We start from the raw sequence: 20,880 nt of genomic DNA, 5'->3' as shown, positions 1-20,880 counted from the left end.
CCGCCCGCCTTGGCCTCCCAAAGTGCTGGGATTACAGGCGTGAGCCACCGTGCCCGGCCTAAAAAGTTTTTTTAAAGTATGATCATTTCCTTACTAAATATACAGAAATTAAATTGCTTAATGCTTTTTTTTTTTTTTTTGACATGGAGTCTCACTCTGTCACCTAGGCTGGACTGCAGTGGCAAAATCTCAGCTCACTGCAAGCTCCGCCTCCTGGGTTCATGCCATTCTCCTGCCTCAGCCTCTGGAGTAGCTGGGACTACAGGCGCCCACCACCACACTCGGCTAATTTTTTTGTAGTTTTAGTAGAGACGGGGTTTCACCGTGGTCTCGATCTCCTGACCTCATGATCCGCCCGCCTCGGCTTCCCAGAGTGATAGGATTACAGGCATGAGTGACCGTGCCTGGCAATGCTTTTTATAATCACATAAATACAGCCTATTTTCTCCTGCTTGAAGAACAGCTAAGCAAGCAGAGAAAGTGATCTTCAAGAATCCAAGCACTTTACACACACACACACACGTGTGTTCTCTCTAAAGAAAAAAAAAAAGAACTTTAGATCACAAGACTAAAAGTTCTTTTTTATATTTAAATTGAGACAGGGTCTCCTCTGTCGCCCAGGCTGGAGTGCAGTAGCACAATCACAGCTCACTGCAGCCTTGACCTCCTGGGCTCAAGCGATCTTCCCACCTCAGCTTCCTAAGGCCTGGGACTACAGATGTGCATCACCATGTCCAGCTAATTTTTAAAATTTTTGTTGTGTAGAGATGAGGTTTCCCCATGTTGCTCAGGCTCGTCACGAACTCCTGGGCTCAAGTGATCCTCTTGCCTTTCAGTTTCCCAAAGTGTTGGGATTACAGGCGTAAGCCACCACGCCCAGCCAAAGTTCTTAAAGCTAGATGTTCTGAGGGAATTTTATCTTTTCTTTTTACAAAATCATGGTCCATATGTGGTAAGAAAAGAATATAATTGAGTCAAAACATAAGCCAACTATACACCTGTGTGTACATACAGCGAAGTATCTTTAAATAAACCCAGAGGATATAAAAGCATTTTTAGATTCTTACTGAACCATTCAGACTGAAAGCAAATGATATAAGGCCAAACTCTCCAATACCATTTTTTTCTCCTATACTCTGACTATTCATTATAAAAGGATTTTTCTGTATATATGTATTTTACAAACATATGTGGTTACATTGTTAAAATTTTCCCACAGCTACTATTGCACTCTTGATTTTCTCTATTCTCCAAAGTTTCTTTTTTGTACAACTGAGCTAAATGGCTTTCAGTCTTTTGTGTAGAAGAAAAAAAACCAGAAAACCACCATTTATTAAAATCAGGCTTTTCTAAAAAAAGTTGTTAATTATAGGAAAGTATCTTAAATGATCTCTTCTTAGTTGTTGAAATATTTCCACTTATAATTTTATAAATCCATATATTTGAAAAACTTTGATTTCCAGAAATATACAAGTATCAGGTATAGATTGATTCTGATAAGAAATGAATACCCATTAAGGACCACTTAAAATGAACTGGAAGCTGAATAAAGTAACGATACTAGACATCAAAACTCAACTGCTGCCAGAGGTATGGTTTTCCAAAACACATAAATATGTGACTTGGGCTAAGGGATGAGGTTGTAATGAAAATTATAACTTAAAAAAATCAGTTATCTGCATGTAAGCATTAAAATTCAACCTACTGATTACTTAGATATCTAAGCCCAGAACATACATTTTATTTTCCTAAAGAGAAAAGGTAGTTTGCTTAAGTCTTCCTTCAAAAATAAATCCCCACCCTTGACGTCTGATCAAGATCTCATCAAGTTCCTCATCTCCCACTATCAATATGTCATCTCTCTGGCTTGTCTTCAGCAACTCCTGTTGAGTAGGTCTGGCAAGAATCCCCCAGCCATGACGTTTCTTCTTAGTAATTTTCGATCACTGACCCCCACCCCGCTCCTTGGCTACACATCTCTGATTTGTCCTTGTGTATTCTGAGTTGAGCCCGATCTCTGTCCTCTAACACAAATCCTCATCTGAGTGGCCCCCTGAATAGAGTCTGCCTTACTGTCTTTAAGAAGTATCAGGAATATTTTTTTTTCTCCAGCACACTAAGTATAAAAGTACAAGAAAAACTATACACACAGAGAGAAATATTTAAAAGGCAGAGAGAAGGCAGACCAGTCAGGAGCGCTGTGACCTGCAGCTCCCTGGATCTTCTTTTTGCCTCATATATCCAGAGGTGGAGCTGAAGACGCCGACAACCTGGAAATGCCAACAGGTATAGACAAAAAAAGCCTCAACAGAAGCCAACTTTCTAGCCAAAGAAGCCTCTAAAGGAAAGGGACAGCCTAGCAACATAGAAACCTGTGGGACAACAATCACTCTATTCCAAAGACCATGTGGTCCCACTGTCACTCATGTCAGTAAAGACCAAGCGGCGGGCCCCATGCTCACTAGGTTGTGAGGTGGTGCTTCAGCCTCTCCTTGCTCCACTGGAAGGTGTCAGGGAAAGCCGAGGGAGGCAGGGCTATAATCTCCAACCGTCAGCAATGAAGTCTCCCCTCCACAGTGTCACTGGAGACTAGGTGAGGATTCCAGAATTCCACCCCCATGGAGCAGTAACAGCCATGTCTCCTAGTGGAGAGTCAGGACCTTCACTACTGCACAGCAGTAACTAGGCCCCTCTTCCTTCACCCCCACTGTGTTAGTGGAGGCCTTCCTACCCCAACCAGGCAGGGATACATCAGTGAAGCCTAGTGGGGATATGAATACCCATCTCCACCTAGGAGTAACAAGAAGCCTCCACCCCTTGAGTGTGAGCAGGTCCAAGTGGGGAATCTGGACTTCTACCTCCACTGGGCAATACTGAGGCGGCACCCCACTCTTCCCCTGCTGGAGTGGTGTCAAAGAAAACCAGCTAAAACAGAAGTCTAAGTAAGACCCAGAGTCATATAGCATAACATCCAACATGTCCAGGTTTCAACTGAGAACCACTCAACATCCCAAGAACCAGGAAGACCTCAAACTGAATGAATAAAAGACAATTATGATTAAAGGCACAGCAGGGAACTGAAACATTCATCTCGCCAACAGGGTTAGGTAATTGGGCAGCAGCTGATTAGCTACCATAGCTAGACTACTGCTGGGCACCAGAAGTCAGAAACAGCTCTTAGAAGACATGCCAACATAGCTGCTCCCTCCCTCATCAAACTTGTCATTAAGGCTTCATTAATTTCCTCTCCATTCCTGGAGTGGGATGGTTGAATCAGAGTGGGACTGTGTGTGTCTGGAAGTGACCTCAATTTAATCAGACCTCAACTCAATCAACTAGGAAACTTCTAGGGCAGGGCAACCTATTCCAGTCCCAGTTCTTGTAGTAATTTGACCATAGTGAATCCACAACTGGGTTCATTTAATGCTCCAAAACTCATGGTTTGACCACAGTCTTATTTTGGTGGTGACTAAACTACCCCCACCTCCGGGAGATGAACTGACAATACCTCTGGGCATCCTATGCATGTTCTGGTAAGTACTTTTGACTTTCCTTCCAGTTTTGAGGTTCAGAAAAATTCATTCTTTGTCCCATGTTTCACCTTCCCATTTAGATTAATAATAATAAATGTTAATTTTATTAACTCAGTAATATATCAATTTAGTAATTTTTACTCTTATCAATTTGAAAAATTAAACTTTATTATTTTTTAAATGTATTGATTTATTAATCAGTATTAATAGACAGTTGGTATTTACTATATCTTTGATTTTTAAAAAATTTTAATTTATGTCACTGTGGGTTACACTGTCCTAGAAATATATGGAGACATACTGGCTAGTGATCAGTTCTAATTATATCAAGAGACAGGTTTATCACTAAACAGGCTGACTTATCCCTGTTTAGATGTTTGTTATAAGCTAATCACTAATCATAATATACCAGTTTACTACTATAATTAGAAGGAAATAATCTACCAGAGAAAACAAAAATTTTAATAAAATGTCTACTGGTATTTTGAAGTATAATTTACCACTCAAATATACAAAGGTCACTTCCAGACACACACAGCCCTGCTATGATTCAACCATCCCACCCCATGAATGGAGAGGAAATTAATGAAGCCTTAATGACAAGTTTGATTAGTTCATGAAATAAGTGTGTAACTTAAAATGGGAGAGATTACCTACTCAAGAGTTTTTTTGTTGTTGTTTCTTTAAAGGCACTACATATTTTTGCTTAGAGACTGAATGCAAAACAGATTTTTTAATGTAAGGTGCTCTTAAGGAAAATAGACAAAATACCCTGGAATTAATAGGATTTGGACAGAATTCTTTTCTTGAGGGAGTGCTTTTCAAGACTACATTTATGTTAACTCTTTGGAATATTCATGTAGCATTATCCTCATTTCCAGGAACAGAGCTTTATTAATTTATATATCAAAACAGCAAAATGGCTATAGGGTATATAAGATCACAATCACTTGTGATATATTGTGCCATAAATGCTTAAAGCATTTTCAACACATGTAAGACATGAAAAAAAAGGTCTTAAAAACCCTAGAACTGCATAAAAACTTCTAGCAATGCATATCCAGTAGAGCCAATTCTGAAATCCATTACCAACAGGCTTACAGAGGGCATATGCTCATTGAACTATAATCTATAAAGATGAAAAGAATGGCCTGTGTTAATATTTTAGTATATGTCAGAAAACAGTAAAAAGTAAGTATAACTTGCCTATATTCTTTCTTAAGCAAGCTATTCCATTTTCATGGGTTTAAGTAGTATTTCTGTTCTGATGGTTCCAAAATTATCATTTCTAGCTCTCACCTTTACCTGGAGCATCTCTAGCCAATGGCTTTCCTGACATACCTATTTGGGTATAAATCACCTTGAATTCAACTCTACTAAAAATGAGCATGTTATATACTCTTCCATACATGGTCTTTCTTCTTGATTACTCATTTTAATTAGGGAGACCACGTCCACTTACTCGGCCAGACCAGACATCTGACTGGCGAGTGGTCTGTGGGTAGTGACCCTGGGCCCCAGCATAGAAGAAACAGCACGGGAACCACCAATTACTTGTTCCTTTGCCACAGTGACCAAGAAGGCCTCATACTGAAAGAGCTAAACTAGAAAATTTTAAGTAGAATTGGATTACTGAATTGCTGCATGGAGGGCAACTTCCTCATAGAGCCGGCAAGATCTGCAGTGGACTTTGTGTGACCAAGAAATAAGCGTTTACTGTGTTAAGGCACTAAGATTAGGTGGTGTTTGATACACAGAATGGCCTAGTGAATACATTACTCCATCTCAACTACCCTGTATTCTTGTCCTCATCATTTCATATTTGGGAAACTGGAATAGATTCTTAAACAGTCTCCCTGTTTTTAATCTTACCATCTTCTTACTCCAGGCTCCCCGTAACTTCCTCCATTAGCTGCCAGAGTGATTGATTTATCTATAAAAGAAAACTCTGAAAACATCAGTGAGACTAAAAGCCTCTCCATGGCTTGGCGTCACCTACAGGAGCAAGTCCAAGCTACTCTCAGCATTGTCAATCCAGGGCTCTCCATGACCTGTCCCCTCCTGGCTCTGGAGTCTCACGTCACCGCCCAGGAGTAGTGCAGACTTGGTAATAAGAAGCCTTCTATGGCTCCCTGATCTCAGGATGCTTCATGCTTCAGCACCCCTGGCCACTGTGATCCCTCTGCCTAAGAGCTCCTTTTCTGGCTCATTCATGAGGCTAACTCTTTTTTTTGAGACAAAGTCTCTGTTGCCCAGGCTGGAGTGCAGTGGCGTGATCTCGGCTCACTGCAAGCTCTGCCTCCCAGGTTCACGCCATTCTCCTGCCTCAGCCTCTCCGAGTAGCTAGGACTACAGGTGCCCGCCACCACGCCCGGCTAATTCTTTGTATTTTTAGTAGAGACGGGGTTTCACCGTGGTCTCGATCTCCTGACCTTGTGATCCGCCCGCCTCAGCCTCCCAAAGTGCTGGGATTACAAGCGTGAGCCACCACGCCCGGCCGAGGCTAACTCTTATTAGTCTTTTAGTATTCTCCTTTCTCCAAAATTATTATTTGACTTCTTCTGCCCCCAGGCTGTCTTAAGAATGTCTTCTTTGCATATATCAACAAATGCTAGTGATTAAGCAGAGATAATGTATTCACCTTTCTCTTTCAAATAAAGGGGAACCCTAATACATTCAGGGGCAATAAGCTTGTCATACATGAAGGACTCGAGAAGCTGTGTTACCTACTCCATGTGTTAGTTTCCTGGAGCTGCCATAAGAAATGATCACAAACAACACAAACACAACATAAATTTACTCTCTCACAGTTCTAGCGGCCCCAAGTCCAAAAGTACGGCGTTGGCAGGGCCACATTCCCTGTGGAGACGTTAAGGGAGAATCTCTTCCTTGCCTCTTTTGGCTTCGGTGACTATGGACATTTCTTGGTTCATAGCCACCCAGTCTAATCTCTGCCTCTGCCTTTATATCACCTTATCTTCTGTATCTGTCTTCTCTCTGTCTCTCACAAGGACTTGTCATTAGGGTTAGGGCCCCACCTGGATAATCAAGAATGATCTCTTCTTGAAATCCTCAATTTAATCCCATCTGCAAAGACCCTTTATCCAAATACGGTTACATTTACAGGTTATAGGAACTGAATGTAGACATATTTTTGGGGGGCTATATGTTTGGGGAGGGCATATGTTTTGGGGGGCATTCAATCTACCACAGCCTGCCTTCTAGTCCCACCAAATTCTTATCTGTCCCATACACAAAACATGTTCACCCCATTCCAGTATCCCCAAAAATCTTAACCCACTATGGCACAACTCTAAATCCAAAATTCCATCTAAACAGCATCACTCAAAAGTCCCAAATCTCCTCATCTAATTAATCTGAATTGGGTATGAGGGAGACTAAGTATGATCCATCTTCTCCATCTGTCAATATGCGAAACAGAAAACAAGTTATCAGGTTCCAAAATACAATGGTGGGACCAGTATATGATAGACATTCTCATTCCAAAAGGGAAAAACTGGAAGAAAAAAAGGGGTCATCAGCCCCAAGCAAGTCTGAAATCCAGCAGAGAAAATTCCATTAGGTTTCAAGGTCTGAGAACAATCCTCTGGCTCAAGGCTGTGCCCTCTGCCTGTGGTAGCTCTGTTGGCTTCTGCCTCTGGGTCCCTGGTTGCTCTGCTGACATAAAATCTTTAAGTTTTGATTTTTTAAGATACAATTAATCAATACTGTCAGAATTCAGTAGAGCAGTTACTCCTGCAGGAACAGGCAGGGGATGGTACCTGAAAAGGGAGTGTAAGAACTGGTTGCTGGGGTGTTGGCAATCATCTGCTTCCTGGATATAGATGCTGGTTACCTAAGTGTGTAAAATTTCACTGACATGTATACTTAGACATGTGTACTTTTTAATGTATGTATTTTTTTTTTTTGAGACAAAGTTTTGCTCTGTTGCCCAGGCTGGATGGAGTGCAGTGGTGCGATCTCAGCTCACTGCAACCTCTGCCTCCTGGGTCCAAGCGATCCTCCCGCCTCAGCCTCCAGAGTAGCTGGGATTACAGGTGCCTGCCACCACGCCTGGCTAATTTTTGTATTTTTAGTAGAGACGGGGTTTCACCATGTTGGCCAGGCTGGTCTCGAACTCTTGACCTCAAGTGATCCGCCTGTCTTGGCCTCCCAAAGTGCTGGGATTACAGGTATAAGCCACCGTGCCTGGCTGCATGCATTTCAATTAAAATTTTTTTTGTGACCGGGCGCAGTGGTTCACGCCTGTAATCCCAACACTTTGGGAGGCCGAGGTGGGCGGATCACAAGGTCAGGAGTTTGAGACCAGCCTGGCCAATATGGTGAAACCCTGTCTCTACTAAAAATACAAAAATTAGCCGGGCGTGGTGGCGGGCACCTGTAGTCCCAGCTACTCAGGAGGCTGAGGCAGGAGAATCGCTTGAACCCGGGAAGTGGAGGTTGCAGTGAGCTAAGCTCGTGCCACTGCACTTCAGCTTGGGCGAAAGAGCAAGACTCCGTCTCAAAAAAAAAAAAAAAAAAAAAAAAAAAAAAAAAAAAAAAGGCTGCATTGCAAGAAGCTTTAAGCAACAGAGGAAATGATCTCTGACAAGGAGAGTAATTTCTGTCAATCATGGCTCATGTTTTTTCTTTTCCTATAGTTATATCATTATGGTAATAAAAAGAAGGATATTTAAGTTATGGCTCATCTTACTAGACGACATAAAAGTGAGAGACCCACTTAGTCTCTTCTCAGATTGTTAAAATATGTATTAAGAGAAATAGTTATTTCAGTGCACAGCCATTAGAAGAGTTGCAAGTCAGTTGCTGGTAATTTCATCTACCATTCAGGAGGACAATGCGGGCTTAGGGAACATTGCTGTGACTGATGTCTTGATGTCTAAATACAAACAGAGCTCTAGATAGCAATTAGCTGAACTAGAACCAGCCTTAAAAACAGGTTTCCTTCAGTTCTTCCTGGCTATTGTTTCTCAATAATAAGATAGATAGGGGCCGGGCGCGGTGGCTCACGCCTGTAATCCCAGCACTTTGGGAGGCTGAAGCGGGCAGATCACGAGGTCAGGAGATCGAGACCATCCTGGCTAACACGGTGAAACCCCCATCTCTACTAAAAATACAAAAAAATTAGCCGGGCGTGCGTCTGTAGTCCCAGCTACTCGGGAGGCCGAGGCAGGAGAATGGCGTGAACCCGGGAGGTGGAGGTTGCAGTGAGCCAAGATCGCGCCACTGCACTCCAGCCTGGGCAACAGAGTGAGACTCCGTCTCAAAAAAAAAAAAAAAAAAAAAAAGATAGGAAGGTAACTGTGAGGAAACTTGTTAGGAAAAGAAAACTTGATTTATAAGAATCTTCCATTTAGCAGAAATTGAAATTAAGAAATGTTAAACACTGTAGACTAGGGGAATATGATGCACTATGTCCTTTCACTGGCTTCAGGCCAATGACTGAGAACCAACCAGGCTTCTCTAAGTGTGTTTTATAATCTGGCTCTCAGGAGACAGTTTGGTATTTGTTTCAGGTGTGCAATTTGGGTGTGCTCGTAAAGTGCATATGTAGATTTAAACACAGTAATATCCATTCAATCTCTTTGTATATTTCTAATGAATCAGTTTGTTAAAAGTTAGGTAGGCCTGGACTGTACATGTTCCAAATTATTTTCTGAGAACCCATAATTTTAGATGTAAACATTAGTAGGTTGCAATTTTATGCAAGACCAGGAAAAACATCATATCCAATTCCGAATGCTCCATTCAGGAACAAGGCTGGCAACACCATAAACTTTAAGCATCTCTACCCTGAAAACCAACTACCACAAATACTGTTTTAGTATTAAAGCTCAACAATTTCTTTCTTTAAATTCTTATATTTCATAAAACTTTTGAAATATAGGGGGAAAAATATTGAACTTCAGGTATGATAGATGTTCCTTCTTCAACAGTCACTATTTTCTATGAACTTTTCAACAGCTTTCCAATCACTCATCTCCATGAGCTCTTAAGTATGCAAATTAATTGATTCTTAAAATTAAAAAAAAATGCTGGTGGCTAAAAGCTATCTTAATAAATGCTGTGCAATACTTTGGAGCCAGATTTGCATACATCTTGTCTATGTATATATGACAGTAATAGTATTTTAATAACAAAATTATTTCCAATGGTAATTTAGGGTTATTAGCACATGGATTTTCGAACTTAGCTGCTTAAAAATCAGCTTATCATTTTACCCTCTCCTGTGCTGTGTAGCTGTTCATTAATCCAGTCAACTATTTATAAGGTAATTGTTAAAATTAGAAGACATCTTTTAAATAGAAGATTTAGAAAACAGTTTGATCTGTCAGGATTCTGAATTAATTTTTTAAAATTGGCAGCAGTCCTTTATAGTAATGTAAATATTTTCACTGTAATTTATAATAAGGGTAGATTACAGTACTATTTATTACAACAGAGTATAATGGGGTTATTAATAATTTGGCTGGAGGCTATTGAAATCTCTTACCAAAAGCACATACTGTAATGATGGTAACACATTTTGGTATAGTGATTAGGAGTGTCAGCTCTGGAGTGATAATGATCTGCTCTGAATCCTGGCTCAGTCACTTATGAGCTACGTGACTTAGGGAAAGTTACTTAACCTCTTTCCCTCTCTGTAAAATGAGGATAACTCCACTTCTGAGGGCTGTAGTGATGATTAAATGAATTAATTCACATAAAGAACTCAAAATAGGGCTCAGCTGCCTAGACGTTAAATAGTATCTTCTTGAGATGACTAATGGCCTGAATACTGTTTTCCAGAAAGTCATGTGATAGTACATTTGGTCATGTAAATTACAGCTTCTGAAAATGGCACTCAGTGACAGCTAATATTCTAGTTTAACACCACTCCTATTATCCTTGAATGCAAATATCATTTAATTCCACATTCACTTTTTTTTGTGTGTGTGTGACAGAGTCTTGTTTTGTCACCCAGGCTGGAGTGCAGTGGTGTGATCTTGCCTCACTGCAGCCTCTGCCTCCCAGGTTCAAGTGATTCTCCTGCCTCAGCCTCCCGAGTAGCTGAGATTACAGGCGCATGCTACCACACCTGTCTAATTCACATTTGCTTTTAATGAGTATCTACATTAGTTCAAAAGAGACCAAAAGAGGCAGCAGGATCAGATTTTTGGAATATATTGGTCTGACTGGTTCCCACCAAGAGAAGTTTAATGGAGGAGGGAACGACCCTCAAACTAATCTTTCTAGTTTTACATATGCTTAATGAGATCCTCAGACCAAGGTCAATGAGCATAGGAAAGGCAGCTATAAATCACACCACCTGACGGACACAGAAGAAACAGGGAGAGGAGGGCACCAGCATACGGGCAGGAAACCCAGGTTGATTTATCTGCATTGAGACAATTCAAGAGGGATCAGGAAACACAGAAGATTTATAAATTAATTCCCTGTGGCATCATAAAAGGCAGCAGTTTGATGATACGAAAGGCAAGTCAGATTTGATGCTGGAAATGAAGGGAAGAGTCTTATCAAATTGTTGTGAGGGATTTTCCTACATCTGGAATTGATGACAAAAAAACGCAACAGATGGATGAAAGGAGCCTGGATGAATCCAGGTTTCCCTACATTCCCAGCCTCTGGACTTTTTACTTCTTAGTAACTCCAATCAAGCAGAATTCATCAAAATATGATCTATTTCTCTGAAGGATTAAAAAAAACCAGGAGTTTTTCATCTTCAAAATGCAATACTTTTTAATAAAATAACACTTTCATAAAAAAAGCAAATTTCTATAGACAGAGTTAAACAATCTTTACATATGTTTTCTTATGCTTTTTGATTGCTTCTTTTTAAACTCTTAATGTCAGCATTTAGCAGATGATACAGCTACAGGTAAATATGTTGATTTATCAAAATACAGAAAATAATGAATTTTAGACTTTAAAATCATTTGACCTATCCACCCAACATTATAGATGAGGAAGATAAAGCCCAAGATAAAGAGGCAAGTTAGGCAGCTTGTGGCCTTATTTGTGTTAAAACAAATACAATTAAATCATCCTTGCAGCCTGATTTATATAAAAATAAAAAATACATTAGTTGCCAACACTTAGACATAAAGAGATTTGTATAAAAATCTGAATTCTCCAGGGAAAAATGGATGCCTGAATAACACAGGGCTCGCATCTTACACGGTCACAAGAGCTGGAATTAGAAGTGGCTGCCTCTTTAGACAACACCATGTGGGCCCTAGTTTATCACAGTTCTCTTTCTCCACTTCACTCACCCCTTTTATTTATGAGATCTGCCTGGCCCATACAGCCCTAGGGTTAGGCGCTATTAAGTATTTGAATAGTACTTTGTAAAGTGTGAAGTGTTTGATATTTGTTGATGGTGTTATTATGTTCAAGATTATATATACTTATTTATCAACAGAGTTGGATCTAGACCTCAGGTCTCCTGACACTTAGTTACTATTTCTATTGTACCATGCTATACATACAAACAGGAAAACAAGACAGGGATGGTTATAGAATGGGAATTCTTGGATTTGAACAAATAATCACACCAACAAGAATAACCTGGCTTAACATAAAGAATAAATACAATTAACAACTCTAGTCCAAGTGAAAAGTTTCTTTCTCTTTCTCTCTGCTCCCTCCCTTCCTCCTTTCTTCTCATTTGTTCAACTTAAGCCCAAGGGAAAATGAATATATGAATGAAAAAAAGCACAGGATGGCTTTGCTAATGATAAGGAAAAATAGTGACTTCAGGCTAGGAAATTCCAACCTATGATGATGAGTCTTGAAGAGAAGTTTAAAGTGGAGACTGAGCTGAGGAAGCGCAAGGCAATTCCAGAAGTGAGGACAGTGAATGAAAAATGGTTTGCATCTAGTTCTTTCAAAACAATCTGGATACCATCAGTAGGAACAATCTAGTTGATCTTAGTGTTCGTAATGGTTCAGAGGAAGAAGTATATATATTTGAGTACTTAATATATACAAATTTAGGGTTGAAAGGAGGTAAAATAATTTTTAAAAGATTAACATTTTTATCTTGACTAGTCAATAGGGGCCACTGAGGACGGTTGTGCTGGCTCATGTGTGTTATCTCAGCACTTTGGGAGGTGAAGATGGGAGGATGGCTTGAGGCCAGGAGCTATGACTGCACACTGCACTCCAGCCTGGGCAACAGAGTGAGTCTTTACTAAAAATAAATAAGTAAATAAAAAAGTAAGGGCCGTTGAATTATTAAATATAGACTGAACTGTTATCTTCTGTTTTTTTTCGGAATTGTATTCTTCTGTCAAATTCTGAATATTCTAACCAAAGTTTTCATTTTCTAGGATAAAACAAGTCACCGTCAAGGACATAATATCACGCAGGACAGCTGGGAGGTTGATGCTCATGTACACAGCAGATGCAGTATGAAGTAGGCACCATCAAGGGCAAGGTAAAGGGGCCCTGGCAGTGCCTAACACAGATGTGTTTTGAGGAATGTCTTCTTAGTCATAAAACAGACACCTGGTATTATAAATGACAGATTCATATATAAAACAAATGGGTACATAAATGCTCTCAGAGGCTGGCCTCATTATCAAGAATTTAAACTAAGTGAGATGAACAGATGTTTACAACATTTTACTTTCCACAAACAGTTTCTGCAGCACTTAAGCTGCTGTAACACTTGCTATTTAATTTTCCCTTTATTCACTAACAACTCAGGAGCTCTCTGTAGTTTTAGTCTACCATTGTTATCTTTTAGAATGTAAAACAGTTTTAATAGTATGATGAATGGGCTTTTCCAATTGTTATAGAATTGGTGACCAAGGCCCAAAGCAGGTGACAAAAAAGAGCTAAGCAACCAACATGTATAAAGGCAGCTTAGTGGCCAGTGGCTGAAAAGGCACTACTGTCAGCAGTCCATTGCCTCAGCAGGTGCCCCTTCATCCATCTAAGACTGGTGTGAGCGTAGTGCTACTGCTGGAAGAAGGACTTGTCACATGGAGAGTTATGTGTTCATTCACAAGAGAGTCCCCTTTGCCTTAGCTAAGAGAGAGAGGGATCAAAGAGAACCGCTCCTAAAGACTGAGTGTGAGAACAAGTCAAGGAGACTGGCATCTCATATTCCATCAGACTTGTTGATTTGCCTTGTGCTTATCTGAGAAGGAGACAGATGGCAGATGGAAACAAGCATCGAGGCGGCCTATTTCTCACCATTTGGCACGGCAAGGATGCATGAGCTTTCTGTGGGTCAAGTGATGTTACAGAAAGCTGTCAGGTTTGTGTCTTTTGGCTGCTGCTCCGCCCCAAAGGAAACAATGTTGGCCAGAGAAGCAGCATCACAAGATGAAGAAGGCAGAGGAGTGAAAGAGAATGGAACTTGTCCCTTTCCCCATGCAGGCCTCTCAAGTGAGCTGACGAGGGGAAGAAAAGATGAAGTAAGTTCTGCTTTGTTGTCTGATCTGCTTTCTTACACTGTATAGTATGGTGGAATCATACAGTAGGTACTTTTCTGTGTCTCCATTTTTGCTCGGTGTGTCTTTGCGGTTCATCCAACCTGTTGTGTGTATTTGTAGTTCATTTCTATCTACTGCTGAGCAGCATTTCATTGCATGGACAGACCACACTTGTTTATTCATGCACTTGCTGTGGCAGTCAGCCTTCACATGGCCTGCAAGGATCTCTGTCTCCAGGTACTCGCGTCATTGTGCTGTCCCCTCCTATACTACATAAGGGTTGGTCTGTGTGATCAACAGAATAAGGTGGATGTGATGGTATGTCACTTCTGAGGTTAGGTTATGGAAGACACTGCAAATTCCATTTTGGTTGCTCTCTTCCTCTCTCTTGGGTCACTTCTGGATAAGCTGGCTCTCGTGTCCAAAGTAACCCTGCAGAGGACTCCGATTCAGAACCACCTGCTAAGCTGCTTGCAGATTCCTGACCCTCAGTCACTGTGTGAGACAATAATTATTACTTTAAGCCACTAAGTTAAGGGTAATTTTTATGCAGTAATAGATAACTAACAGATTTGGGTATAACTGGGAATGGGGTAACACTGTGACAAAAACTTCAAACACCGGTGTGGCTTTGGAGCTGGGCAGTGGGTGGAAACTGGAAGACCTGGAAAGATTCTGAGGAGAGACGACTGCAAACCTAAAGTGCCCTGAATTGGCTATTGGCTGAAATAGGGGCTTTTAGGAGGCTGCCACTGGATCTCAAAGGGAAGCGAGGAACTTGTTACTGGGATCCTTGATATGCAGTACCTGAACTTTAGCAACGATGTCACCTACGGTTGTGTGGAAAGTGGAGAATGTACTGAATGAACTGAGAGATCTAGCTAAGTAGATTTCCAGTTAAAGTGCTGAAGGTGTGGGCCTAGTTTCTTCTTGCTGCTTATGATAAAATGTGAGAGGAAAATACACTAGTGTGGCCACCCCAAAGACAGCTTAGCATGGTCGTTTTATGTATTTATGGGAATTTACAAACACAGCGTAAATCTAAAATACATATATTTAAAAAATTCCCTATGTGTATTACAGCAACAAACTGAAAGTGAAAAATTAGACCAAAATATCACACAATATATTCCCTAAATTAGTCAATATTTGACCTGCAAGTAGTGTTCTTTGTGATGTACTTCCCTTCCATAGTGTATTTGTCAAAACCATGAAGTCCCTAACGGGAATCATAGGTATAAAATACCCTAACTATGCAATTTATTTCGGGATGTCATCTGAAGGTTCAGATGCAATAATATAACAGTCAACAAGGTACACTCTACCCTCATATTCCTTAAATTTTAAGTCTTAACTTCCTGCCTCTGTAAGAAAATTTAGTCCTCTGTTGGTTCAGAAAATAGGACAGAGAAAAGGAAGGGAGGACTGCTGTAGAAAGTAGTTAATAAAACTGACTAGACACATGTCTCTCTGGCTGACCGTTACAATACAGCATGATGGCAACTTGAAATTCTACATCAGGTATGTGGCTTTAAAGGTTGGTTCTCCATTATCCTTAATGGCAACAAGCTTCCATCATGGATTTCATTTCTAAGCAAAAGGCTTTAAATCACTAAGTAGACTACAGACAGGTCTATTTTCTTGGCTAGTTAGGAGAATTTTTCATATAATTTTTTTTTTATAGAACAGAATAAGTCCCAAAAGGTGATTTTCATCTAACTGGGTTCATATTAGATTACTAGTATGTCTTCACAGGATTTTAGCTTCGTTCAAAAACAATTCACATATACTACAGAGAGCCAACAATCAGTTTGACATGTAAGAATCAATTATTTATTGTCTCCAACTTGGTGGAGTGGTCAGGGCCCTGGGCTAAGAATTTGAAAATCAAATTTGAGCATTTTTTTAAAAAAGTATCTGACCTCTACATTCTTCAGATCAATGTTAAGCCAGTTCTTCCCAAATTTTAGCAAATAAGAACAAACCACATTTTTCATATACAAAACAATATATTTATATTCTTTACTCAAAACTTTGAGATAGGTAAAGAAGACACATTTCAAACCAGTAAAATGATTTGATCATAAAAGCTGTGATCAAAGAACATGTCCACCAAAACTGAAAGCTGAAACAGATAATATTTTATTATTGTCATAACCCACAGTTCCTAACAAAGAGAGTTTACTGAATCTTCAAAAAGGTATTCACCTTTGTACCATAAACAAGCCTGGGAAATTTTAGTCCAAATAATGATTTATTTGGAAAGTTCCAAGTGGCTAGAGTGATGATGATGAAGTGTCTTTTCAACCACAACTTCATAATTAGTACACCAAGCTTCTATAATAGACAGTAGCCTTTAATGCCACGAGGAGGAAAAGATAGATGATATACGGCCATTTAAAGGTGGGCCAGTGGCCAGCCCTACATCATGTGAGAAAAAAGGTTAAAGTCAAAATAAGAAAGGCATTAACCTATATACATTTTCTATTCACTAACAACGAAGGAGTAAAATAACCCTAAATAAATGAATCAAAAGATAGTGAGTCTATATTATAGGAGAAATTGTTTCTGAGTGGGATACGCGGACAGAGCACTGAATCCTGTTATGATGGTAACCAGCATTCTAACAGGGATGGGGAAGTGTGAAAGCATGTACAAATGTGGGTTCACAGATGAGTGAATGTGGGCTAGAACATCTGCTAGATCGCACAAACGGCCAATTCAAAGCATAGGCTGGTTTTCCCGACCTAATCAGTCAATGTCAAAGTACTCAGCTTTACTGATGAGACAACAAGTAAGAGCAAAGGTATCATACAAGGTGTCACATGCAGTGCCACAAGAGAGACTGAAAATTGTTAACTAGAGAGTGGACAGAAGTTAATAAAAGACAGTTACTCAAAATATTATTCACTTGATTCAGGTATTTTTTCATACCATACCTACTGAAAGTACTTGGGGCAATGGTGAAATACTCTTCCCATCAAGAACTTAGTGATTAGGGAAATAAAGCGGTCTTGGGGGGATTAAGCAAGTAAAATACACATAACAGTAGAAAACTACTCTATGAAAATGCTTGACTGAAGAATATGGGATCATTCTTGAGACCAACTGGATCACCTGATGTCATCTCAAGGAAGTAGTGCTGGGAGGACGGGAGAAAGACCGCGTGTACAGAAAGGTGATGCTCAGCCTGGAACAGTGAAAAGGGAAACAAATCGCACCATTTCTTTTTTGTGTCTGGTTCTTTACAGACAGAGAGCGGGAGAGCTGGAGTATAAATAGATCCCCTTTTCTGTCTCTCAGGGAACAAATGAGTATCATAAAAACATAAAATAGCATTGTTTGTATTATTCTAATTCTAATACAATCTGATTACCAACCATCTGGAATCTTCACTTAAGATGGTGACAGTGAGAAAAGAATCAGTTCTAATTCTGGCTCCACCATTTAGTCTTCTTCGTAGAAATTTAGCCACAATTTTAACCTTTTTGGGTCTGAAGCGCTTCCCCAAATAATGAAGACACTCTCCAGAGCTACGGGGAAGACCCGGTGATATAAAGCCCCTGTGCCCCGCGCACTACAGTCAAGTGGTACGTGGTGGCCATTATTGTCACTGCTCTATTTTCACAGAATTCTTAAAAGTGATACTACTCAGGGATATCTAGAAAGGGAGGTAATGTGGAAAATCACAGAACTAGAAGGCGAGTGAGATGGGATGTATGCTTGGGAGTTACCATTTTCCTAATGTTGAGGACTTCAGCCAGATGGGCATTTAAATGTTCTTCAGTGACAAAAATGTAAGATTTAAGAAAGATATATTAGAATTTAGAATTATTTTTTAAAAATTCTACATTAGAGTCATATAATTAAAAAGAACAGGTGGAAAAAAGGAAGGATAAAAAGTACCTCTACCTCTTTTTCCTAACTGCCCTGAGAAATACGTTCTTCCTCAGAGGAGTGGAACACCATGTGCTAGTTGTGTAATTCTGAACACTGTGTGAGTCTGCACATTTAAATAAAGTGGTTAGAGATAACCAAGAAGTAGAGCCAGGCCAGGCGCGGTGGCTCACGCCTGTAATCCCATCACTTTGGGAGGCAAACACAGGTGGATCACGAGGTCAGGAGTTCAAGATCAGCCTGGCCAAGCTGGTGAAACCCCGTCTCTACTAAAAATACAAAAAATTAGCCAGGCGTGATGGCGGGCACCCATAATCCCAGCTACTCGGGAGGCTAAGGCAGAGAACTGCTTCAACCTAGGAGGTGGAGGTTGCAGTGAGCCAAGATCGCACCACTGCACTCCAGCCTGGGCAACAGAGCAAAACTCCATCTCAAAAAAAAAAAAGAATGAGAGCCACGCTTACTGAGACTACCCCTCCCTCAATGTACTGTGTGTCACCTATGGCACGGTTCTGACCATGAGCAGGGCTATCAGTGACAGGGAATGGAAGTGGGGATTCTAAGCACTTTAGGTGTGCTATCTTATTTAATTTCACACCAACTCTGTGAGGTAAATCTGAAGTGAATGGGTACATAAGTTACACAATGTTTGGATGACCTGCTAAAGCTGTCAGCAGAAAAAGTTGGCAAGGCCAGGACTACCTTCTACAGAACGTGATACGATTTGGCTCTGCATTCCCACCCAAATCTCACCTCGAATTGTAATCCCCACGTGTCAGGGGAGGGGCCTGGTGGGAGATGATTGGATCACGGGGGCAGACTTCCCCTTTGCTGTTAAGATAGTGAGTTCTCACGAGATCTGATGGTTTAAAAGTGTGTGGCAGTTCCTCGCTTGATCGCTCTCTCTCTCTCTCCTGCCACCGTGTAAGATGTGCCTTGCTTCCCCTTCACCTTCTGCCATGATTGTAAGTTTCCTGAGGCCTCCCCAGCCATGTGGATCTGTGAGTCAATTAAACCTCTTGTCTTTAAATTACCCAGTCTCAGGTAGTACTTTACAGCAGTGTGGAAGCGGACTAATACAGAATGTCTGCCAGATGTCTAGAACAACCAGGGTTTGATGCATTAGCTTGTGAGTTCCTTTAAGACAAGTACTGTGCTTTTGTATCCCTCATGCCCACAAAACACTGGAATCAAAGAATATATGGTGTGACAATTAATTCTAATGCAGAGGATTACAAAATTGTAGTTGTAAACGAGATTATCTAGATTCAAACCAAATCTGTTTAAGTTTGTAGCCTTTACTTTTATACTGTTATAGTTGACTCTTAAAAACAGAAAAAAAAAAAAAAAAAAATTCCCAGCCTGTCCTGAAAAGCCCAGCCTGCCTATGACACATCTGTGTAGAGCACACAGGGGCAGAGCCAGATTTCACACCAGCAACCAACACAATATGGAGGTTGTAAAATTCTGGAGGTGAAAAGAAGAAAATAATGCTGAGAGAAAGGCCATTTTGTGACAGCTGTTGTGACTAAACAGATTGTATTAATGCTTTCCAGGGTTCTATCTGAGTTTACATTAAATCTTGTGCGGGGGCCTGACAATCACAGCGGGGCTTCTTCATGACTTAAGGTCTGAACACACTGGTTGGCACCCACCACAGAACATCTGGAGTTTGTTAGACAGCCTTAGTTTCTATTTTTTTCATTGGCCCTGGCCCCTTGCTCTGATGCAGCCTCTCCAAGTGCTGCTTTGCCATGAATGACTCAAGGAGACAAGTTACCCTGTGGTGGTGGTGGTGGGGGGGGGTTGGTTAGAGGGGATAAGTAAATTGGAACCATATTAGAAGGTGACCCCCAAATCTATATATCCCCCATTGCTTCACCCTTTCTGACAATAGGAATCACATGTGAACGCCAAGAGCCTATCAGGCAGTGGCAGCTCCATTTGCTGGAAAGCCTGGTCAATGCTGACTGCTTCCCTGTTAGGAAATAGCCTTTAGATTGAGGCACATTCCTGCAATTCATGGACTAGAAGCTTTAAATTAAAACAACATTGATGCCATATCCTCTTTCCAAAAGGCCTCTCCCTTGTCCAAAAGTTAGTACACACTCTTGGAGGAATTAAAGAATCAAATGCCTTTGGCAAGACTCCTTCCTTCTTGCTCACAGCATCCAGATACATTTTGAAAGAGCAGGAATGTAAAAGGGAGGCAGGAGACGACTGTAGGAAGGACTCCTGAGAACTGTTATTATTTTTGTCTTTATACAGGACACATCGCTACAGAAAATTCAAGGCATATGGTTTGATATAAAGAGACTGAGAATTGTTTAGCTACTTCCTTCTAAGGTTATAATCTCAGAGATTAATTAATTTCCTTAATTTTCTTTTTTTTCTTTTCTTCTTTTTTTTTGAGACGGAGTCTCGTTCTGTTGCCAGGCTAGAGTGCTGTGGTGTGATCTTGGCTCACTGCAACCTCCACCTCCTGGACTCAAGTGATTCTCCTGCCTCAGCCTCCCAAGTATCTGGGACTACAGACGTGCACCACCACATCCAGCTAATTTTTGTATTTTTAGTGGAGACGGGGTTTCAACATGTTGGCCAGGATGGTCTCGATTTCCTGACCTCATGATCCACCCGCCTTGGCCTCCCAAAGTGCTGGGATTACAGGCGTGAGCCACCGCGCCTGGCCAATTTCCTTAATTTTCACATAATGAAAACATATGTTCTTCCGAGGCCACTAATCAAAAACCACTGTGAATGAGGTACGGTATTCTGGTCGGCTAGATATTCAATTCTATTTGGTGTCTTAAGTGAAGCAATCATGAACTGCTTAAATCATAGGCCTATGTATTCAAGCCTAACTACTTAAGATAACTGATACTGCTAAATATATAAACTCACACAGCAGTGAAATCCTTTCTCCAATAATATCCTCCAATTTGCTATTATCAGCTTTGATGAGCCAAATTTCAGTTTTCAACTAC

At 40.6% G+C, this 20,880-nt stretch overlaps 1 protein-coding gene and 1 long non-coding RNA gene across 29 annotated transcripts in view; one reads left to right on the top strand and one right to left on the bottom strand.

Moving 5' to 3' along the window:
- ERC1 (ELKS/RAB6-interacting/CAST family member 1) overlaps positions 1-20,880 on the bottom strand; it is a 511,501-nt gene that overhangs the window by 105,292 nt on the left and 385,329 nt on the right. The gene's annotated exons all lie outside the window — the stretch shown is intronic.
- Positions 12,652-20,880, top strand: part of LOC129049301 (uncharacterized) — a 117,940-nt gene continuing 109,711 nt past the window's right edge. The window contains exons 1-2 of one of the 2 annotated variants that reach the window (XR_010135629.1): positions 12,652-12,736; positions 12,887-12,993. This is a non-coding gene — a long non-coding RNA (uncharacterized LOC129049301). The other variant, XR_010135630.1, reaches the window with a different exon arrangement.

Source organism: Pongo abelii, chromosome 10 (assembly GCF_028885655.2).
Source record: "Pongo abelii isolate AG06213 chromosome 10, NHGRI_mPonAbe1-v2.0_pri, whole genome shotgun sequence".
NCBI lineage: Eukaryota > Metazoa > Chordata > Mammalia > Primates > Hominidae > Pongo > Pongo abelii.
Note: the sequence above shows the minus strand (reverse complement) of the source record. Positions and strands in the feature narration are given on the sequence as shown.